This window comes from Callithrix jacchus, chromosome 8 (assembly GCF_049354715.1).
Source record: "Callithrix jacchus isolate 240 chromosome 8, calJac240_pri, whole genome shotgun sequence".
In the NCBI taxonomy this organism is placed as follows: Eukaryota; Metazoa; Chordata; class Mammalia; order Primates; family Cebidae; genus Callithrix; species Callithrix jacchus.
The window spans coordinates 106,445,721-106,470,914 of record NC_133509.1 but is presented as its reverse complement, the minus strand read 5'-3'; the positions used below and the strand labels follow the sequence as shown (position 1 = coordinate 106,470,914).

The 25,194-nt window shown below is 38.3% G+C and overlaps 1 protein-coding gene and 1 pseudogene across 44 annotated transcripts in view; both read right to left on the bottom strand.

The window, feature by feature from the left end:
- SIPA1L1 (signal induced proliferation associated 1 like 1) overlaps positions 1–25,194 on the bottom strand; it is a 397,653-nt gene that overhangs the window by 162,237 nt on the left and 210,222 nt on the right. The gene's annotated exons all lie outside the window — the stretch shown is intronic.
- Positions 14,726–21,102, bottom strand: LOC100386439 (T-complex protein 1 subunit delta pseudogene; annotated as a pseudogene). The gene has a single exon (XR_013521350.1). The product of XR_013521350.1 is annotated as a T-complex protein 1 subunit delta pseudogene (transcript).

Genomic DNA, 25,194 nt, shown 5'->3' with positions numbered 1-25,194 from the left:
ACATTTTATACCATGTATTCTATTGAATATAACTGGGGACAAGCATGCCCATATTTCAGAAGAATACAGGATAAAAACATCTGAATATACATAACAAATTTTGATATGTGATAGATAGATAGATAGACAGACAGACAGACAGACAGACAGACAGACAGATAGATAGATAGATAGATAGATAGACTGACTAAAAGGGCAACGTAAGTTCACCAAAGGACTGATAATGTTTCTTTGAATTATGAGTCATTTGTTTTTTTTGTATTTGTCTATTTTTATTTTCTGAAATGAACATGTGTCACCTTAATAATAAGAAACAAAACTTACAAGAAAAAAAGCCATCTTTCTGTTGCTAAAAATATAAAATATGATCTGTGACTGTGGTATGATGACCATACATTTAAATACTAATTATAAGATACTACACACTTTGTTAAACCTCCAACCATTCAAATCACCAAAAAAGTAAAAATCCAACAGCTATCAGGTCCTTCCTGTAAGATGTTCTTGTGCTAAATCCCCTAATTACAATAAAATCAAAGAAGGCTGTATAAAGTAGAGGCTACTAAAGATGATAAGATTTGCAGTCTTTACAGGATTTGAATAATTATTTCACATAGATGATTAACACAACTGCTTGTATTTCTTCATTTACAGATGCTTTCTTTATATTTAATATTGACATAAAAGTCCCCTTATGCCCAGCAGCCTTTACCTTGTCCCCTCACAAGACTGTAGTGACGTAGGAAAATCAGATGAGGCTGTCTAAACAGGGTTGCCATCATTGGTTTCCCTTTCCTGGGAAGCACCTACCTCCCTCCGCACATTCTGTCCTTTTCACAGTCCTTCTTCTGCAGAGACTGGGGCTAAATTCGAAGAATGTCTCTATGTAGACTTGACACTAATGCCCTGGAGAGCTTTACTAAAGTACTACCTGGTATCAATGGCTCAAGGAATCGCCTGCTGGGGGAAGAAGAATCTGGTAGTACTGATTTTCTTCTTTCAGGGCACAAGGGAAAGAGATGAAGTCAGATTTTCATTAGATAAGCCATAAAAATTGCCTTTGATCCACATATAATGAACTCTGTAAAAATCACAGCAGAGAATCTGCATCTCTAATACAGATTTTCAGGCTGCTAACATTTCTGAGCCAGTCAATGTCAGTGACACAGGGGGACCATCTCTACCCTCAAGTCTCTAGTGTCTAACTGGAAACAGAAGACAGGTATGTAGCAAACAGGAGGGGGCTCATCAAGAAGGAACACCACAAATGGCTTTATTAAGGATATCATGGTTTTCTTATTTGAATATTTATGTTCCAAAAAGAATTTAAGAAATTGCACTTGCAAAAACACATTTAAATTTAGCTTAGGAAAAGAGTAAAAATGAATGTAAGAACAATGGGCGAACATAATATCCAAACCATTATTAATCGTGATTGATATCAAGAGTAAGTACATTTCCCTTAGCAGATTTTGAAATATCACCCAAGAACCTAGAACGTAAAAGAAAAAAATTAAAATCACTCCACATTGCATTAGCATGTCCTTAAATGCAGACTGCAGATAGTTCCTGTGTCTGACTACACCATTATCTCTGAGCATAACCTTCCTCCCTCAAGATATCTAGGACAGCAGGACTCTTGTCACCCATTTCATTTTCTCACACATGCTCATTTCTTCAGTGCTCGCCAGCACTCCAGGAGTACAGCTGACCCTTGAACAACATGGGTTTGAACGGTGAGAGCCACTTATCAGCAGACTTTTTTTTCAACAAATACACTAAAAAATATCTTGGAGACTAGTGACAATTTGAAAAAACTACATAGCCTAGAAATATGGGGGAAAAAATCAGTAAAAAGGAATGTTATGAATGCATAAAATACATGTAGATATTAGTCTATTTTATCATTTACTACCATAGGAGATACATAAATCTATTTAAGCCAAATGTATCAAAACTTACACACAGAAACACAGATCATAAATGGTGCCATTTGCAGTGGAGAGAAATGTAAACTATCTAAAGATATAATACTAAATCGTAACTGCATAAAATTAATTATAATACATATTGTACTCCTAAAATAATTTCATAGCCATAGCCTGCTGCTATTGTGATGAGCACAAGTGTTAGAAGTCTCGATTAAAAACTAATCCTCTACAGGTGAGCAGTTCCTCTCTCTGATAAACTCTATGTCAGATTAAAAAGTGACCTCTCACGGTTCTGGTGTATTTTTCATGCTTAGTAAAATACGTAAACCTTGAATAACACCATGGGACCCATATGAAGTGCCACTAGTGATGCTAAAAGTGCTCCCAAGAAGCAAAGCCATGACTTTTATAAGAGTTGGATTGCTTGATCTGTACCATGGATGGAAGTCTGCAGCTGCAGTTGCCTGCCACGTCAGACAGATGAAGTGAACTCGATACTGACAAACACAGTCAAGTATTGCAAATGTATCTTCCTGATGATTTTCTTAATAACATTTTCTCTTCATTAGCTTACTTACTGTAAGAACACACTATATAATACCTAGAACATATGAACTATTATGTGTTCATTCACTGTTCATGTTATCAGAAAGGCTCCTGGTCAATAGGAGGCTATTAGTTAAGTTCTGGGGGAATCAAAAGTTATACTCAATATTCATCTGCATAGGGGGTGGGAGTCTGGGCACCCTAACCCCTGCATTATTTAAAAGTCAACTGTATCTCCATTTTATGAATAAAGAAGGAGGATATAGAGGTAAAGTCATGGCCAGGCCAGGTGCAGGGGCTCACAACTTTAATTCCAGCACTTTGTGAGGCCAAGGAGAGATCGCTTGAGTTTAGGAATTTGAGGCCAGCATGGGTGACAAAGCAAGACCTTGTCTCTACTAAAAAACAAAAAAAATTTTAAAAGGCTGGGAGCAGTGGCTCACAGCCTGTAATCTCAACACTTTGGGAGGTCAAGGAGGGCAGATCATGAGGTCAAGAGTTCAAGACTAGCCTGGCCCCCCTGAGGAAACCCTGTCTCTACTAAAAATACAAAAATTAGCTGGGCGTGGTCATGTGCACCTGTAATTTCAGCTACTTGGGAGGCTGAGGCAGGAGAACTGCTTGAACCTGGGAGGCAGAGGTTGCAGTGAGTGATGGAGCAAGACTTTGCCTCAGCGGGGAAAAAAATTGTCCAGGCTTGGCGGTGTGTGCCTGTGGTCCTAGCTATTCAGGAGGCTGAGGTGGAAGGACTGCTTGAGCCCAAGGGGTTGAGGCTGGAGTTAGCTGCCATCGGACCACTGTACTCCAGGCTGGGTGACAGAGTGAGACCATCTCAAAGAAAAAGATTTGCCTCAAGTCATAAAGTTAAGCAAACTGTGTATACACAGAATGGGGCTTGACACAGTGGCTCACATGTGTAATTCCAATACTTTTGGGAGGCCAAGGCAGGCAGCGCACCTAAGGTCAGGAGTTTGAGACCAGCCTAACCAACATAATGAAACCCCATCTCTACCAAAAAAAATACAAAAATTAGCTGGGAGTGGTAGCATGCGCCTCTAATCCCAGCTACTCAGGAGACTAAGGCAGGAGAATCATTTGAACCTGGGAGGAGGAGGCTGCAGTGAGCCAAGATCATGCCATTGCACTCCAACCTGGGTAACAAAGTGAGATCCAACACACACACACACACACACACACACACACACACACAGAAGAAAAAGTGCTCACTATATAGTAGGCTCTCTCAGTCAATACTGGGCTAGTGGTTAAAAAATTTATGGCAGGAAAACTAATTTGAAAATATACTAGAAAAAAGGCTCCCTTATTGTGGGTGGGAGACCCCATAGGAGACCCTGCAAGTGCCAAGGCAAAGGTCTGAAGCCTCAGCCTGTTCCCATATGAATACAGTATTAGAAAAGAATTAGTGACATAGTTATATAAACTACAGGCTCCCGCAACCGTGCTTGGCTACTTTTTGTATTTTTAGTAGAGACAGGGTTTCATCATGTTGGCCAGCCTGGTCTCAATCTCCTAACCTCGTGATTTGTCCACCTCAGCTTCCCAAAGTGCTGAGATTACAGGTGTGAGCCACGATGTCTGGCCCATGCCGTTATTTTTCTGATTTGGGCCCAGAATTCAACAGTAACTGGCACTGGCCCACAAACTGCTTCCTTCTTATATTAACAGAAGGAAGCCGGCTTGCCCTAGACAAATCACTGTGCCCTCTTCATAAAGCTCTATCAAGTGACTGAGCCCAAATCAAGAATTCAATATTGAAAATTTAGAACTGTAAATTATTAAGAATACCTTGTCTGAGCCCATCATTTTCCACCTGTGGTATGTCAGAGCCAGAAACTATAAGGCCACCTAGGGTTAAATAGCAAGGGGCAAGCCCAAGTTTACAGCCAGATTTCCTCATTCGCCAACTCTTACCCTACCTGGTGCACCATGCTGTCCTTTCAGAGCATGCCTGTTCAATAATCTGCTTCCATCCATTGTAACCGGTTATGCACCAGGCACTGCTCATTATCTCACTAACTCCCTAAAGCAATCTTTAAAGAGCTTATCCACTGCAGTTCATACATGAAGGCTCAGCAGCTCAGAAGAGACTGGGTCACTGTTCAGGAGTCTGATCCCTAAGCTATGTTCCTTGTAGACGGGCACTCTCCTTTCTAAAAATGCTTCCTTTTCTGCTACTTACTGAAATTCCAGGGTTCGGTCTACCTTTGGTTTGGCCTTCTCTTCCCAGTGAGACTTTCAGGCTCTCGAGGACAAGATCTGTCTACTCCTTATCCTTAAAGCATCTAAGCTTCGTACCCTTGAAATGTAATCACCAGAAATAAAAGTTACATGCTTTCAGCTAAAATAGAATAGAAATTACATGATAAATTATCAGAACTTCTATTGTAATCTAAAATATAATCATGGTTATTTCACAAATTTCTATGTTGAAGGAGAAACGCCAACAAGTCCACATTAGCAAAATTTAATACAAGTTTTAGCTTCATCTTTCTCTTTTAAAGAGCCTTCACAACAGTAATGAATGAAAAATAGGTCTGACCCTCTCCCCTGAATCCACTCATCAAAAGAGCATAGAAAACAAGCACTACAAACAAGCAATCTCTTAAAAGATTAATAAGAAGTGACACAGAACTGGGTAAGACACCATCACAATGAAATAACTAAAAGGCAGAAAGTAATCCACAATAGAATAACTATTTAAAATCCTACCAAAGTAATCCTACACATTCTCACACAGGACAATGGAAGGCAGTGTGGTTAATACAGCATTGAAGGGAGAGACAATAGAAACCAGAAATTAAAAACAATTACCATCAAATTAATGATGGTCAAAGTAATTTTTACCTTTCACCCTCAAATAATTTTTCTCCCCACAAAAGTCTCTTCTTTGGCCTTTTACAAAGTCATTTTTTAAACCGAGTTAATGCTTACTGAATATTTTAAAAACTGAAATAGTACAGAAAAAGTGAAAAGTATACATCTTCAACATGACCGAATCCCAAGCCCAATGGTAGTCACTCCTAATAGTACACATATTCTTCCAGGCACTGTGTGTAGGCTGGGGGCACCGACAGTAAGACACTGAATGATAAGGACAGAGGAGAGAAAAGATCCAGCACAAGGGACAGTCACTTCTGCAGAGACTTAAGTATTTACAGAGCCGGGAAAAGAAAGGCAGAGGGTTGGATGACAAAGAGCCAAAGAATCTGCTTATGCTCAGAAGCCGCAAAGGACCTCCTCCCATTCAAAGCTGACGTAAAAGGCTGGATGAAACGCTTCATACTGGACACATTTTAAATCCTTTGTTTATATGATGGCTCCAAAAATAGAAGCCCTATACAAGTAATTCTGGCAACTTGTCAACAGAAATGAGAGCAGAAGCAAACAAAACTTCTTTAATGCATACCACATCCTCCCAGTTTTTTTTTAAAAAACAGCTATGCACATATGCAAATATACGTACGTATGTGTAACTTTCAAATAAAATTATTTTAATCTAGTCCCCTAAACTTAAAAATCTCTGATTTCTCAGTGAGATTTTCCTCACAAATTAACTTGATCATTTAAATGCTTATTAACAAACTAGAAAAAAAGTTCATCAAAATGCAAACCAACCAAGTATTCAAAGAAAAAAACCTTGTGGCAGGAAGTCTTTTCTTTTTTTTGGCCAACCTTTTCATTTTTATGACAAAGTAAAATAAATCTTCTAGCCAGAACAGTAAGTTTGATCTTAAAATGTAGTCTTGTGTGTCTGTAATAATGCTCATTTAAAAAACTGATCACTTTGCCTATTCAAGACTGTTTATAAGGTGCATATGAGAACAAGACTTTTACACTCTTTTGCTTACATGCTCACAGTAACTTCTCTGTTTTCATAATATCGGAATTTTCTAAGTGCAAGATAAATCTCCCTAATTAACAGCTCAATCTCTCCACTCTCTTCCCACCATGCTCCCTGAACCCTGAGCTCCAGCCAAAGGGAAAGGAAACCAGTGAACACTTTCTTGAATGCACCAGGTTCTCATGAGACTTCAGGAGAAGCCACGTGGTAACTTCTGCAGGAATACAACTCCACACAATTCTCTTCCCTCCTCCTCCTGTTTTATTCTTATCCACCCATTACTCCTCTTTAACTCTTACTCCTCCTTCAAGATTGCACTGGGGTATGCTCTCTTTCAGGAAGTTGTCCACCTCTTCCACCCCTACCCCTACCCCACTTTATTCTTTTTACAGCATCCCTTAAATTTATAGCAGTTAAAAATCAAAATTTTTGCTTTAGAAATAAAAATTTCTACTCTAAATAAATCATGATTTCACTACGTGTTATTACCTTCTAACACTAGATCTGCTGCCAAGAAAAAATGAGGAACTGTCTCTTTGAAACTTTCTGGCATCACTGCAGTTAAAACAAGTTTTAAAGAAAGAATATGTTGAAATAAGAAAAATTCTGTAACACAAGCACAAGAAAAGGCCAATCTAGTGTCCTAACAATCATGAGTATAGTAAGCATCAAAGACATACAAATCAAAACCACACTATATCCATTAGGAAAAAGTATTGGAATGCCAGTACCCACTGTGAACAGCGATACAGTTAAAACAGACATGTTGCAAGAGATAATGGACATTTTTTCCTTTTAGGGAGAGAAAAACCATTGGTGGGTAAACCAAAAAATATTCACGTTGTTGAGCTCTGCAATCTCTCTTTCAACATTTGGAAATGCATAGTTGTCAAAAAGCAGGAGGGATTTTCCTCTGCACAGCTCTCAGGGATCTTTCCTCCTGCAGCATGTCCCAGGAGCTCTGCTGGTTTGCCCTTTCCTTATGCAGCTGTAAACATCCTCTCTTTCTTTTGAGGGCCCAAACTTTCTCCACTTCCTTGGTTCCCAAAAGACAATCACAAAGCACACACTGTGATTGTTCAGTTTTCTGATGCGCCACCCACTGAAATGTAAGTGCTTCAGGCCAGGAACTGCATCTTCTTTGATTTTAGGATACTTAGTCCTTAGTAGAGGCTTAATCATAAATATCAACCACATTTGAATAGGAAAACAGGTGGTATAACAAACACTGAGAAGTGATTTTACAATCTATAAGAACTGTGCAAAGACGCTTCCAGTCACTTTCAATTCATAGCACTGTTTCCTTCACTATTTCCTTATACCTTAATAACATGCTCATATTGCTACCTTTTAATTTATCAGTCTTATATAGTAACTGTTGAAGTCCTGTTGTGAAGATTAGAAATCAGCATGCTTCCATTAAGTGTCTCTCCCATTTCCTTGCCCCATTCTATGGACCTACTTATGTATTTATGTTCACATGTGTGTATATTAGTTATATCACACAGCTATATGCATCAGAATTTATGCACTATGAGTAATGAAATAAAATTTCATTTGGATATTGGCTCAGTTGCCTACTTTACTTTTCCTGAACTTAGTAACTGTTTCATTTATTTTCATTACCTTGATTTCTATTATACCTACGTTTAATTTTTCCTACCTACAACAAAAGAAGCAAAAAATTCTTGCTATTGTTTCCACACAGTCAAAAACAACAGGTTCCTATCACTTCCATTTCTCCTCCCTGAAGACCTCTCTCCTAGAGCTCCCCTCATGCCCTAGCTTCTGATTTCTACATCTTCTGAAAAGGCATTCCTGGGAACATTTCACCAATCACCATCTTGGCATTTCCTTCCTTTCTCTCCTGGATGAATCCCATGTCTCCCAGATCTCATTTCTTCTTTTCTTAGTTCACTCTCTCACCTGGATGGACCACTACCTTCTTCATTTACTAACTGCCTAAGAATAGGTATATGGGTGGTAAAAGCTTTGAGTCTTGGCATGGCCAGCTTTAAACTGACTGACAGTTGGCTGGGCATAAAACTACAGAGAGTAAAACATTTACCATTAGACTTTTCAAGGTTGCTATGGTTTGAATATTTGTACAATCCAAAACTCCTGTTGAAACTCAATCCCCAATGTGGTAGTATTGAGAGGAGGGGCCTTTAAGAGGTAAGTTAATCATGAGAGCTGTCCTAGTGAATGGCTTAATCCAGTCATAGATTAATGGATTAATCAGCTATCATGGCAATGGAACTGGTAGTTATAAGAAGAGGAAGAGAGACCTGAGCTAGCATGTTAGGAGGCTCAGCCCCTCAACATGTGATGCCCTGCACCACCTTCTCGGGATGCTGCAGAGTGGCCACCAGCATCAAGGCCCTCGCCAGGTGCAGCCCTTGGACCTTGGACTTCTCAGCCTCTGTAACCGTGTGAAATAAATTCCTTTTAAAAATAAACTATCCAGTTTCAGGTATTCTTTGTAAGCAACAGAAAATGGGCTAAGACAAAGGTATTATTTCATTAACTTCTAGCCTTAACTGCTGCAACTGAGCAGCTCAAAATATTCTGATTCCAGTTTTTTAAATATATGCTCTTTTTCTGGACTGTTTTAGAATTATCCCTTTAATCTGGAGTATTCTTTGTGTTGTTCTTTTTATGGTCCTTGTATTGGACACTTAGTGGACCTTTTTGACTTCCAGTTGAGTGAAATTTCATTTCATTACTCTTTGATTAATTCCTTTTCCTTCCCATTCTTTGTTCTTTCACTCTGTAAACATTATATTCATTGGATACTGGGCCTCCTGAACACTTTATTTTTTCTCCTGCACCCTCTATTTCTTTGTCTTTTTCTCTTAGGCATTTGAGAGACCTTTAAAAACCTCATTTTCCAACCAGACTATTTAATCTTTCACATTGATTCTTGGGCTCAATTTTAAAGAAATTTTGTGTTCTCTGTCTCTCCTGTTTAAAAAAATCATTCTGGCCAGGCATGGTGGTCCATGCCTGTAATCCCAGCACTCTGGGAGGCCGAGGCAGGCAGGTCACCTAAGGTTAGGAGTTGGAGACCAGCTTGGCCAACATGGTAAAATCCTGCCTCTACTAAAAATAGAAAAATTAGCTGGGCATGGTGGTACGAACCTATAATCCCAGCTACTTGGGAGGCTGAGGCAGGGAGAATTGTTTGAACCCAGGAGGCAGAGGTTGCAGTGAGCCGAGATGGCACTAATGCACTGCAGCCTAGGCGACAGAGCAAGAGTTCACCTCAAAATAAAAATAAAAAAAATAATAAAAATTTTAAAATTCTATTCTTGTTTATGAATGCAGTATTTTCTCTCATTCTAATAAACTCATATTTTATGTTTTCCTTTCATCTTCAGCATCTATATAGTCCCCAAAGTTACTTTTCTTCTGTTTTTATCACTGTCTTTCACATGGTAAGTTTTGCTCATATGTCTGCTATAGGCTATCCTTTTGTATTTGAAATTGAGGCATTAAAATAGCAGACTGGGCCAAGCATGGTATCTCATGCCTGTAATCCCAGCACTATGAGAGGCCGAGCAGCTGAATCTCTTGAGCTCAGGAGTTCAAGACCAGCCTGGGCAATATGGCAGAACTCCATTAACCACCCAAAATACAAAACTTTAGCCGGGCGTGGTGACGTGTGCCTGTGGTCCCAGCTACCTGAGAGGCTGAGGTGGGAGGATTGCTTGAAGCTGGGAGGTGGAGGTTGTGGTGAGCTAAAATCATGCCACTATACTACAACTTGTATGAAAGAGTGAGACCCCATCTCAAAAATAAATAAAGATAAATGGATTTAAAAAAAGAAAAAAAAAATAGCAGACTGAAGCTCTGTATGGGGCAGGGCTTGTTGACTACTAAACAGACTTCATGAAATGGACTAAGTAGAGATCCAGTTGGTTTACCTGGGGAAACAGGACAGAGGGGAAAACAGTGTGACTTCCCAACATCTGCTTATCCTCTAAACTTTCTATCTACATCCAGGGAATCTCCTTTCCTGATACAAAGTCTGCTTTCTATAAAAGAAGCTAAAAATGCCGAAATGTTACTTAATCCAGCCATTCTTACAGATGGGGAGCAGACACACAATCTGTCCCTCAGCCAATGAGACATGTACGTCCCCAACTCTGAATCAAGAGTAGTGTCCAAAGAAAGCAAGAAAGAGGTGAATCCATTTACACAGAAGGTGGTGGCAGAAGCAGTGCCCATGGTGCACACTGGCACCCTCAGGAAAGTGCTAGTGGTGGCAAAGTCAAGCTAAACATCCAGCGTTCAAGGGCAACACCACACCAGTCTACCTGTGGGAACAACTGTTGTCTTGGCTACCTGGCCTCCTTTGTTTTTGTCCATTTTTCAAACCTACTTCTACAGCCTTTCCAGTCATTCTGTTAGCCACTAAATATTATTTCTATAAATTCTATTCCTTCTTAAATCAGACAAAGGGTTTCCTCTTCTATACTGAGGGATCCACAAATGCCAGTATTTGTAGTTCATTTCTAGGATACATTTCAGTGTCTTTGAAGAAGAATGGTTCCATTTCCTGTCTGACTGTCAGCATCCTGGGAACAAATCTCAGCAAAAAATACTTCAAATAATTTCTATTTCCAGAACCTCTATAATTACACAACAGTTAGGGAAAGGACCTCATGCATCTACCTAAAACTAATTCCACCCCTTGGTGCAATCTTCCCAGCTACCTGCAGCCCTCCAATCCTGAGGTTGCATAGGGTCAACACCTTCTGGAATCCCTCAGTAAAAGCCATTCAAGCCACTCTTTTCACATCACTGAATTAGTTAAATTAAAATTCATGCCCCTCTCTCTGCTGACCAAAATGATGTTGATCATTCAAATCTGCTCCTATGTCTTTTCCCCTTACCTGTCCTTGGAAATTTGTATGTTTCTATACTCCTTGAATAACATTGGCATAGGGCTTCAGGGGGGAAAGGAAATAACCGCACATGTTCAATCCAACATATTTAATTGGAAACTGCTACATGATAAATTGAAAACTCCTGATTATAAAATATTTTACACATGCAAAAACATACTCACCATCCAGATTTATTAACTGTCAAGCTTGCTGCACTTCAAAAAGGAATGAAACATTACAAATATAGCTAAAATACAACTTCCCATTCCATGCTTCTCTTGGCCTCTCCAGAGGAAATTTCTTCCTAAGAATGCTATGCACTTTTCCCACACAAATTTTGTTAAACTTTTACAAAATGGAAATGGACCCATAATAGTACTGTGTGTTTATGAAATTTATATAGATGGCATCATTTGGAATATATCCTTTTGCAACTTTCTTTTTTGACACACAATTATTATCAGGATTTGATTGCTCTATGGAGTAGCCATTCTTTCATTCCTTTACCTGCTTAATAAACTCACTCTCACTTTACAGATTCACCTTACATTCTTTCCTGCACAAGATCCAAGAACCCTCTCTTGGGGTCTGAATTGGGAACCCTTTCCAGTAACATCTTCCCAGCGAATTAAGGAGGGACTGGGACTATACTCAGGAGACCTCAACCCAAAGGAAACAGTGCAGCACCAATTGGCCGACTCTGGATATCACCTTTTGTCAGAACTCTGAGTTATGAATGGCCCTCACCATACTGTTGCTTTCTGACCGCGCTCCTCTCTACCCTGGATACAAGACACCGTAACAGGTGGGCAAGAATATTATTGCCCCATTTGGCCTGATGAAATTACAAAAGATGGATTTTTGGCCCTCTACAACCCTTAGGATTAACGGCTCCCTTGTAAAAGGGAGGAGAGAAATATGTCAGAAGTGTTGAAACCAGAGTGACTCCATCTTGTATAGGAGCTGGGTAAAATGAGGCTGATATCTAGGGGCTGTATTCCCAGGAGGTTAGGCATTCTAAGTCACAGGATGAGATAGGAGGTCCACACAAGATACAGGTCATAAAGACCTTGCTGATAAAACAGTTGTGGTAAAGAAGCCAGTCAAAACTCACCAAAATCAAGATGGCAATCAGAGTGACCTCTGGTTATCCTCACTGCTCATTATATGCTAATTATAATATATTAGCATGCTAAAAGACACTCCCACCAGCACTATGACAGTTTACAGATGCCATGACCACTTCTGGAAGTTACCCTACATGGCCTAAAAAGGGGAAGAACCCTCAGTTCTGCAAATTGTCCACCCCTTTTCCCAGAAAACTCATGAATAATCTGCCCCTTGTTTAGCATATAATCAAGAAATAACTCTAAGGAGGCTCAGTCAAGCAGCCCCTGCTGCTCTGCCTATGGAGCAGCCATTCTTTATTCCTTTATTTTCTTAATATACTTTCTCTCACTTAAAAAAAATTATTATCAAGATTTCTCCTTGTTGCTACAAAAAATTATAGATCCTTGATAAATAGCTTCTGTATGATTTTCCATTTTTTGTATACACCAGAGTTTGTTGATTGATGTCTAGATTTCCAATATTTTGCTATTAAAAACAATGATATGATGAACCTTCCTTTCACACCTTTAGAAACATGTCAATGTCTCTCTAGGGAGCTCGAGAATGGGCACTACTGAAAGTTTAAGTTGAAGCATCTTTCAACATCCTTAGAAAAAGTCAAACATCTCTCCAAAGTTCTAACAATTTCACAAGGCACAGAATGTATGGGGTTCTGCTTGCTGCCACAGCTTTGCCTTTACATCATTACTAATATAAAGATATAAAGTGTCATCTTGTTCCTTTCACTGGGCTTTCCCTGACCATTAGAGAATTTTAATTTGTTTACTGCTCTTACCCACTTAGGTTCTGTCCATTTTTCTAATAGGTCTTTTTCCTCATTGTTACTGATAAGGTAGAATTTCTTTATACACTATGGCTATTAACTCTTCATTAGACATATAAGTCTGAGTTTATTCTCAGTCTGTACCTTGTGTTGACTTTTATTTAAGGTATATTTATTTTATTTTATTTTTTTAAATTGCATTTAGGTTTTGGGGTACATGTGAAGAACATGTAAGATTGTTGCATAGCTACACACATGGCAGTGTGTTAAGGTGTATTTTTTTTTTTTTTTGAGACTGAGTTTCGCTCTTGTTACCCAGGCTGGAGTGCAATGGTGCGATCTTGGCTCACTGCAACCTCCGCCTCCTGGGTTCAGACAATTCTCCTGCCTCAGCCTCCTGAGTAGCTGGGATTACAGGCATGCGCCACCATGCCCAGCTAATTTTTTGTACTTTTGGTAGAGACGGGGTTTCACCATGTTGACCAGGATGGTCTCAATCTCTTGACCTCGTGATCCACCCGCCTCGGCCTCACAAAGTGCTGGGATTACAGGCGTGAGCCACGAGATATATATTTTTTTATATCTGTATTTGAAAATTTTAACATGGCAAAAATTTATAATTTGGGTGTTTTGCTCAAAAGGCCTCCCAACTCCGATATCATACAAATGTCTTCCTATATTTTCTTCTAAAAGCTTAGAAGTGTTTCTTTAAAATAGGATTAAATGTCTTTAATTCATCTAGAACTTACAGAAATATACTTTTATTATACTGTCCCACCACTACTTCTTAAATAGCCATCAATACTTTTGAATTACTGACTTGTATACAATGTCAAAAACAAGTTCTCATGCATGTGGAGGTCTCTTTTTGTGATGTCTCTTCTGTTTTGATGGTGCATTGCTCTATCCGTGTGCCAATGCCATACCAATTCAAATGCCACAGCATTATAATACATCCTGCTAACCCCATTAATTTTACTTCCTTGGTTAATTTTAGGATCACTGTCAAGTTTCATGCCAAACACTCTTGGTTTTGTTGTTTCATTTTTGAATTGCACAAATTGATAAATTAGTTAAGGAAACTTTAAATTATTTTTAATATTCATATTTCCCATTCAGTAACATATACAGCTCCTATTTATTTAGAGCTGCTTTAATATCTTTTAATTCATAAGGCCATTGCATATCTTCTCTTAGATTTACTATTATAAAGTAAATTATATTATTTTATTTTGTGACTAGGGTCATTTATATTATCCTATTTTCTAATATACTATTACTGGTATACTACAAAACTATTGGGGTTTTTTGTTTATTTATTTCATATCCAGTAATCTTACTGAAGTCTTATTAGAGGTAATATTTTGATGATTCTCTTTAATTTTCCTAGTTAACACTCATATCATTTTCAAAATGATAATGTTTTCCTTTTGTTGTCTTGAGTTGGCTAATAGTTAAAATGGCTGAAATTTAAGATACAATGTTACATTTAAAAATAAATATATTACATTCCACTCTGTGTACATATATTTATATATGCAAAAGCACAAGGACTTCAGGGGAATATAGAAAAATGAAAACAGTTAATTTTTTGGAAGGATTTTTCTTTTTATAAATAATTGCTATAAAGCAGTTTTCCAAAAACTATAAGTACTTTGGAAGTAATATACAGGAAATTACATACACCCCGAAATTTTTATTAAAAGTAATGTGAGATCAGTAAGAAAGTCATAAAAACATGGCCAGAATATTTAAAGGAGGAGTAAATCTTACCATCTATGATATTTATTTGTGCAATGATACAGGATTTGAAAAACAAAATGACTATTATTGCATATAATCCACTACCTTCCCTAAAGCACATGGCAAGGAGTTCATTACAGATTATATTATTATATTTCTTACTACATGACTTTTGTATGGAGAAGAGACAGATTATGATTTCAAAATCATTTTTGAAATGCTATTAATTTTGGCTTGATTACAAAATTAATGAAAGGTGGAACCTTCGGTAAAATCTCTAGGCAGAACTACCAACCCCCTTTCCAAAACCACAGTCAGAATCTCTGCAATTAAGAACACATATGGAAAATGACTTCAAAAAGTCTCCTGTAAGACAAGGTCTCCAAAGCCTAGCAAATTACTAAGAAGAAAACAAAAACAACACCTGACCCAACTGAAAAGCTTGTGTTATATAAGTAAGACAAATACTGATCAATAGAATGAAGGAAGAATTGTTAGACCATGTGAATGGAAGACATTAGAATATACATTAAAAACATAACACTAGGATAAAAATGAGAATTTCTAAATAGAAACTCCAAAATAAGAAAATATTAATAAATAGAAAAGAGCCAATGGTCTTCAGAAGGGGACCCATTTTTCCACATTCTCACCAACAACTTAAATTTTTTGCAAATCCTGATCATGTAAAACCAAGTACTCTTTGTAGGGAGAGAAACAGAAGGCATGGTTCAGAGGGTGAATGGAAAAGACAAGAAACATACCTCTAAGTGAGGAATTGAAGTAAGGAAAAGTACTGATAAAAACCTGTGGAAGTAACTAGTACTTATTTTACTATTAAGTGGACAGCTACACTAAGTGGAGAAAAAGGTTAAGAAGAGGAAAGAAAATGCAACGATGGCCGGGTGTGGAGGCTCACACCTGTAAACTCAGCACTTTGGGAGGATCCTGAGGTCAGGAGTTTAAGACCAGACTGACCAACAAGGTGAAACCCCATCTCTACTAAAAATACAAAAAAAAAAAAAAAAATTAGCCAGGCGTGGTGGCGTTCACCTGTAGTCCCAGCTACTCAGGAGGCTAAGGCAGAAGAATTGCTTGAACCTGGGAGGTGGAGGTTGTAGTGAGCCGAGATTGCACCACTGCACTCCAGCTTGGGTGACAGAGTGAGACTCTGTCCCAGGGGGAAAAAAGACAAAAAGAAAATGCCAAGGATAAGAAGTCATGACAACATCAAGGAAGAGGAAGAAGACTGCACATATTTCTAAGTGGAGTGCTTGTTGAAACAAAAGCAGACCTCCATGTATGCTGAAATATAAATAATAAGAAAAAAAGTCATAAAAATAAATTCATTTATGCACACTATACCCAAGAAAAGTACGCCTGGAGTATAGAAAGTATAACAAGTTATAAAAGAAAATAATATTAAGCATGAAAATGAGGTTGAGTATTGTGGCTCATGCCTGTAATTCAAGCACATTGGGAGGCCAAGGCAGGAGGATCGATTGAGCTCAGGAGTTCAAGACCAGTCTAGAAAAAACAGCAAGACTCCACCTCAAAAAAATTTAAAAATGTATACAGGCTAGTACATGCCTGTAGTCCCTCCCACTTGGGAAGCTGAGGTAAAAGGATTCCTTTGAGCCAGGAGGTGGAGGCTGCAGTGAGCTGTGATTGTACCACTGCACTACAATCCGGGCAGAGTAAAACCCACAGTCTTTAAAAAAAAAAAATGAGAAGAAAAACATAACTAGGATTTGTTGAATACTTTCTGTATGCCAAGGACTGTGGAAAGTACACTACAGTGTAAGAAGAAAATGCCGGTCAAGATATCGAGACCATCCTGGTCAACATGGTGAAACCCCGTCTTAACTAAAGACACAAAAAATTAGCTGGGCATGGTGGCGCATGCCTGTAATCCCAGCTACTCAGGAAGCTGAGGCAGGAGAATTGCCTGAACCCAGGAGGCTGAGGTTGCAGTGAGCCGAGATCGCACCATTGCACTCCAGGCTGGGTAACAAGAGTGAAACTCCATCTCAAAAAAAAAGAAGAAGAAAAAGAGGAAGAAAATGCCTACAAATAGACATATAGTGCAGTAAGAATACACAGGAAAGTGCCTAAGATTTCTGGAGAGTCACAAAAATCTTCACAGAGAAAACAGTGGAGCTGAAACTTTAAGGTAAATAGGACAGACCTAGGGTGCAAAGTCTGGAGACAGAAGTTTAGTAAAGAAGACAGTGTGCTACAGCAGAAAGGAATGAATCAAAATCCACTGCATTGTGAGGTAGTACAGAATCATAATAGGACTGAGAACAGAAGCAATGAGATAAATAGGTCATGAGAAATGCTTTAGGTCAGATGTTACACTCAAAATCATTTGAGGATATAATAGGAAATGTCATTTCCAATAAATTGAAAGGCATTGAGTGTAATTCTTAAGGATCATGGTTTAAAAAAACACCTTAGTAATATAAATGCAAAAACAAAAGCAAATTACTTTAACTTATGGAAAGAACCTCAGTTTGTATTAAGAAAGAAAATACGAAATCCAAGATGTAAAAACCAAAAGAAGACAAAGAAAATTTTAAAGAAGATACTTAACAAAATTGTTACAAAAAAAAAAAAAAAATGAGGAGGTACTATTATTGTCAAGTTTAAAAGAAAAACATCAAGCTAGATGTCATGATAAAAGAAATATTTGTACTAAAATATGACATTTTATGTCAAGTAGTTATAAATAAAATCAATACAAAAATTGAGATATAAAAGGAGAAATCAACTGAAATGAATCACAATAATTAGACAAATATTTATTATATGTCTACTCTACACCAGGTATTAGTACCCAGACTACAGCACTGGATCAAAGTGACAAAATTCCCTACCTGCCTTCCATGGAGTTACAGTCTAGGGAAACAGGCAGATAACAAAAGAATAACAGTATTTTTTGACACGCTACAAAGTGCTGTAAATAATAATAAAGCAAGAAAGGGCGCCAGGCATGGTAGCTCTTGCCTATAATCAGGCGAGCAGATCACCTGAGGTCAAAAGTTTGAGATTAGCCCGGCCAATGTGGTGAAACCCCATCTCTACTAATAGTACAAAATTAGCCAGGCATGGTGGTTCATGGCTGTAATCCCAGCTATTCAAGAGGCTGAGGCAGGAGAATCACTTGAACCCAGGAGGCAGAGGTTGTAACGAGCCAAGACCGTGCCATTGCACTCCAGCCTGAGCGACAAGAACAAAACTCCGTCTTAAAAAATAAAAAAGAAAAGAAAATATTTACCTTTACTATCATAAAAGAAAAAATTCCAAGAAATTTTTCACTTTTTTTTTTTTTTTTTTTAAGACCAGCTTGGGTGACATGGTGAAGCCCTGTCTCTACAAAAAACAAAATTAGCCAGTCATGGTGGCGCACATTTGTAGTCCCAGCTACTGGGGTGGCAAAAGTGGGAGGATTACTTGAGCCCGGGAGGTGGAGGTTGTAGTGGCTGAGACAGCTTGTCACTGTACCCTGGCCTGGGTGACAGAGTAAGACCCTGTCTCAAAAAAACAAAAACAAAAACAACAAAAAGAGAATGAACCTGTACGCATATCAAACCAGCGTTAGAATAGCTGATTCTCCAGGAAACCCAGAGAAGAGTGAATTCAACAAAACTGTCGCTGTAAAAATCATCTGTTTTTATGAGTAAAGGATAACTAAAGTTGAACTAGCAACACTGAAACTATTTCTAAATAATGATCTGTAAATAGTTTGTTGTTATTGTTGTTAGGTTATTTATTTGGGATCTTTCTTCTTCTTTTTTTTTTTTTTTTAGAAAGGGGTTGCAGGCCAGGATAAGAGATCATTTGGAATGTGTTGATTTGTGACTTTTATTTTATTAATTTTTTTTTAGAGAAGGAAAGGAAAAAAAAAAGAGTGAAGGAGAGGAAGAAAGAGGAAGAAAAAGAGGGAGAGAGAATGGAAATGTTGCTTTATTCTAAAAATGGGTATTAATAATGGCCAATCAATATTTCATTTAAACCTATTAGTAGGTGTGATGTGGTATTGACAAGAATGTATATTTTGTGTATTTAAAGTGGAGAGCTCTATAAATATTTATTAAGTTTACTTGTTCCGGATCTGAGTTTAAGTCCTGGATATCCTTATTAATTTTCTGTCTCATGGAATCTAAGTCTCTATGTATCTGGGTGTTAGGATCGTTAGCTCTTATTGTTGCATTGATCCCTTTTACCACTATATCTTTGTTGCTTCAAAATCTATTCTATCAGATGTGAGAATTGCAACTCCTGCTTTTTATTTATTTATTTATTTTTGCTCTCCATTTGGTTGGTAAATCTTTCTCCATCCCTTTGTTTTGAGTCTTTGTGTATCCTTACATGTGAAATGGGTCTGGATGTAGCATACCATTGGGTTTTGGCTGTATCTTTTTTTTTTTTTTTTTTTTTGAAACCAAATATTTAATATTTTCATTAAATTGTTTCAATACAATTTCAAGCAAGTGCCAACTGGAAGACCAAGCCCAGGAATTCAGAGGAAATAATCTTCCAAACAAGGAACACCAAGGCGATCTGCTTCCACTCCAGCTGCAATACTGGTGACCATAATGGTGCTGGTCAGTTATCCAGATTATTGAGTGTTTACCACATCATCAATTTTCAGAATGCTCCGAACAGTTTCAGTTGCAAGGGTCAGAGCACTGACTGACACCAACAGAGGCTGGACAACCAGTTCCTCCAAAATGTTGGAAATACCACCCTTTCTGACATTAATGCCTGCAGTTTTTTCTCCCTGGGCATGCCGGTTTCTTAGTTCTGTAACTGTAGAAATGGGATTCAGGCCGGCATTTTCAGCTAGTGTAGATGGAATGACCTCCATAGCATCTGCAAAAGCACGAACACAGTAGGATTCCATACCACTCAGTGTTCGCGAATATTCAGTTAATCGTAGGGCCAACTCTATTTCTGGAGCGCCACCTCCTGCGATAAGAGCCCTCTTCTTCACTAAACAGCGAATAACACAAAGGGCATCATGAATGGAGCGCTCAGCTTCCTCAATCACCAGTTTGTTAGAACCACGAACAACAATTGTAACTGTTTTTCCAGGGCTGGCACAGCCTGTAATCTTGAGCAGTTTGCCAGAACCATTTAAATTGACCTCCTCAGCTAACTCGGCAGAACCCAGCATGTCAGCAGTAAATTGGTCAATATGAGCAACTGGTTTGGTTCCAATTGTCTTACAAATAAATTCAATGTCTTCTCTTTCAATATCCTTAATCACCATTATCTTCATTTTGTTCAGAAAGTGTAATGCAAGATCACTAAGAGCATCTCTTAGAATAGACTTCTGTATAAGAAGGACATTACATCCTGTTTTTTTAATTTGCTTCACTAAATTTAAAATATAGGCTCTCTCTTCTCGAAGCACTCGGTCCATCTGGGCATAGTCAGAAACCACTATTTGATTATCCATATCTGTTTTGGGAGCAGATAAGCAAAACTGAATAAGTCCAATCTTGGCCTTTTCAACTCTGGTTATGCCGGAATTTGACACTTTTTGGATAAGAACCAGCCCTTCCACCAACTCACAGTCATCAATTGTCCCACCAAGCTTCTTAACTATTTTAATATCTCTAAGATCTACACTGGTGGCTGTTCCTGGGTCAATCACTTTCATCACTGCATTTACACTCATTGGAGAAAGCAGACTTGAATACTGAGAAACAACCTTTGGGTTCAATGAAGTGGTTGCACTATTTAACAAAGCTTCTCTGTCACTCAGTTCCACAGGTCAAGACATGTCAGTCAAGATTTCAATTCCCTTTTCCAGGGCCTTCTGGAATGACTCGGAAATGATGGTTGGATGAATCCCTTTCTGAAGAAGCTTGGTACAAGAATCTAAGAGAGAGCCAGCAATGATGACTACTGATGTGGTACCATCTCCTGCTTCTATATCTTGAGCCTTAGACAGCTCCACCAGCATTCTTGCTGCTGGATGTAATACTTGCATTTGTTTCAGAATGGTAGCACCATCATTTGTAATGGTTACATCACCTTTTCCATCTTGAATCATTTTATCCATTCCTTTTGGTCCAAGGCTTGTTCTAATAGCATCAGCAACCGCTTTGTCAGCGGAAATGTTGCTGAAGCGGATCTGGGCTTGCTTATCGCGGTCCTGATAGGCGCCCTTCCTGCGGCCGCCGGCAGCCCCGGCAGGCGCCCCACTCCGGGGTGCCACATTCTCAGGCATGGCAAACTCGGCTGGGTCTGCGTGGGCTCGGGAAGGACGGATGGACCTGGATTCTGCTGGCTGTATCTTTTGATTGGGGATTTAGTCGAGTTAAATTTAGGTTTACTGCCATTTGATGTTAACTGGCTGTTTTATCCATTCGTTGATGTAAATTCTTCTTTATGTTGATGCTCTTTACTTTTTGGTATATTTTTAGAAAAGCTAATACTGGTTGTTTCTTTCTATGTGTAATGCTTCTTTCAGAAACTCTTGTAAAGCAGGCCTGGTGGTAATAAAATCTCTGAATACTTACTTGTTCATAAAAGATTTTATTTTTCCTTCAGTTGTGAAGCTTAGTTTGGCTGGATATGAAATTCTGGGCTGAAAGTTCTGTTCTTTAAGAATGTTGAATATTGGCCCCCACTCTCTTCTGGCTTATAGAGTTTCTGCTGAGAGATCTGCTGTAAGTCTGGTAAGATTCCCTTTGTGGGTAACCTGACCTTTCTCTCTGGCTGCCCTTAGTATTTTCTCCTTCGTTTCAGTCCTAGTCAATCTAATGATTATGTGTCTTGGGGTTGCTCTTCTTGAGGAATATCTTTGTGGTGTTCTCTGTATTAACTGGGGTTAAATACTGTCCTGCTTTGCTAGGTTAGGAAAATTTTCCTGAATAATATCCTGAAGAATATTTTCCAGCTTGGATTCATTCTCTCCATTGCATTCAGGTACACCTATCAAACGTAAATTTGGTCTTTTCACATAGTCCCACATTTCTTGGAGACTTTGCTCATTCCTTTTTATCCTTTTTTCTCTATTCTTGTCTTCTCGTTTTATTTCATTAAGTTGGTCTTCGACCTCTGATATCCTTTCTTCTGCTTGATCAATTCGAGTGTTTAAACCTGTGCATAATTCTCGGAGTTCCCATATTGTATTCTTCAGTTCCATTAATTCACTTATATTCCTCTCTAAATTGTCTATTCTCATTAGGATTTCGTCAAACCTTTTTTCAAAGATCTTAGTTTCTTTACATTGGGCTACAACATGTACTTTTAACTCACAGAAGTTTCTTATTATCCATCTTCTGAAGCTTGATTCTGTTAATGGGATGTGCTCGTTCTCCATCAAGCCTTGTTCCCTTGTTGATGAGGAACTGTGATCCTCTTTAGAGGGAGAGGCATTCTGATTTTGAGTATTCTCAGCCTTTTTATGCTGGTTTCTTCCCATCATTGTAAATTTATCCACCTGTCGTCTTTGTAATTACCAACTTTCAAACTAGGTCTCTGAGTGGACTTCCATATTGTTAATTCCCAGGGCCGAAATATGAGCAACCCACTGCACTGGCCAAAACAGTGGCGTTAAGACTGATGGTGCTTTTCTGCCCAGGAATCTCCAGTCTGGCTTCCTTCTTGAGTCTGTAATAGGCGACTCTGCCTTCCCGGAGCTCCAAACGTCAGTCAGAAGGGGAACCAGTCCCGTTTACTCTGCACCAGGAGCTGCTGCACCGAGGTGCCGGCAAAACCGCTGTGCTGGCCACAAGAGTCGTGCTGGCGACCCATGGGGCTCCTCCACTGGGAATCTTCTGCTCCGTGAGCAACAAAAATTTGTCTGAAAATATGGCGTCCTCTTGTTCTCTGCGCTTTCACCGGCAGCTGCCATCCGAGATGTTAACGATCAGCCATCTTGGATCATTCCCTTCACTTGTTAATTAACAAAAAAATTTTTAATTGCCAATAATCAATACTGGGAAAACTGACAGAAAAACTTTTATTTTTACATCTTGCTGGGTTAGCCCTGCGAAGTAATACAATGCCATTGGATTGCGATCAGCTAAATGCTTCAAAAGACATTAAAATATGAAGAATCTAAAGAAAATAATATACCACATTAAAAATAATCTATATAAAGATGCAATTACAGCATTGCTAACAGCAGCACAAAATGGAACCAAATGTATAACTGGGAAATTATTAAGTAAATTATGACACCAAAGTAATTTTTTAAATAAAATACTACATGGGAAAAAATTTATGATATAATGTTAAGCCTAAAAAGTAGAACATAAATTTATATATGTGATGAGCATTGCCCATATCTTTTGAAAATGAATCATCTTCGAGCCATTTTAATTACAAATAAACAAAATTAATCTTCTAAAGAGCTACTAAAAAGAATTCCTTTTAGAAAGCACGAATTCATTAAATAGCTTTCAAATTTAAATTTTAGAGTATTATGACTAAATTCTCATTTTATCAAATAGTTAATATTAAGGAAGTCCCTAAAACATAATATCTGCTATCCTAATATCTAAATCATACCCTACGATGCCAGGCTATATATGACTACAGAAGACTACCTGAAGAACCTGAAAAAAAAAAAATCCCTAATTTATTCCAGAAAACCAAGAATCAAGATAACTAAAAAATGCATAGGACTTTTAGATTTATCTAATACATACTGTCTTCATTCCAGCAGGTACAGAAGACACAGTCCACTACCTAACCTATACCCATTCTTTCAATTCTTTACTAGCAACAGATTCTCATGTTGTTCAAGTGGGTGTGTGATACCTTGGTGTGAATCTTCTATCCTAGACCCAGAATATACATCAGGAATTTTCTAAATTTTCTAATGGACTATTTTGACTGTGACAATGGACTGGTTTAAGGGTAACTAATCAGGATTAGATTAGTCCTAAACCAGGGCTAATGAAAAGTAAACAGGGATCTGCAGCACTCCTTAGCTTTCCTGATAAAAGGGGGCTGATTCACCTAGTCTTTACCTGCTACCTTCTAACTTCCCCTTCTTCCTCCTGGAGTATAGAGTACCTAGAAGAGCAACAGGCATCTTACCATTCAGAAGGCTAGCATGAGGAAAGTCACCACTTGAATCAAGAAAGAAGATCCAGGGTCCCTTGTGGCATCACTGAGCATATGTAACAGCACTGGACTACTGATTTCTGGGGCTGCTTTGTACGTGGGAGAGTTAATTGCCTTTTGCTTATACTACTAGAGAGGTTTTCTGATGCTTGCAGATGACTGCATTCCTGACACAACAAGTAAATCTGAATAGGTAAATATGATTTTTACTCACAAATACTTACAATTAAGTATTTACCAAAAGTAGACAATATTTTGATCAAAGCTGAAGTTTAAACATGAGTTTGTAAGTAGAATGAAGAAACAAACACATTGGTGGTAGGTATATTACAGTAGGGTCTTTTGCATCTCTAAATTCAGTTACCATAACAATTAGAGTCCACTAAAAATATACAAATGTCTTACACATGGAGCACAAATTTAGTGTGTTAGTAGAAAGTCTCACTCCCCCAACCTATTTTTCAATGATTATTCAAGGAAAAGTTTTCCATAACAAGTCTAGTTCAGTAACATGAAGTGAAACTTCATACAAAAAAATAAGTTTACATAATTCTACATTGAATGGAAATAAACTTCTTATTTTTTTCCATAATTAAAAAACATGCTTTTGGAAATTTTAAAAAATATGTTTTAATATGTTAGAAAAAAATGCAGAAAAGTTTTTATACTGTTCATAACCATGAATCAAGCTGAAATTATACTCATGACAAATCAGAAACTAGGTCAAAATCTCTTGGTTTAAAAAAATTTCCTTTTTATTAATCTATACTTATTTATCAGGTAAATAAAATGTTACTGTATTTCACATAACATCTCTATGAGACCCCTACTGCCCTAAATGATAAAATGATAAAATCATGAATGCTTGACAATGTTTTAACACAATCTTGGCATACAATTTTTCTGGGAGAGTCCAATGCCACTGGGCAGGGAGAAATCTATAAACAGCACATACTATTAAGAAGGGCTGGAAAAACTTCCTTTTGATGCCATTCTCTGCAAAAAGTAAAGCTGAGGCCGGGCACAGTGGCTCACACCTGCAATCCCAGCACTTTGGGAGGCTGACAAGGGCAGATTACCTGAGGTCAGGAGTTCAAAACCAGCTTGGCCAACATGGTGGAACCCTGTCTCTACTAGAAATACAAAAATTAGCTGGGTGTGGTGCCATGCGCACCTGTAATCCCAGCTACTTGAAAGGCTGAGGTAGGAGAATTGCTTGAACCCGGGAGG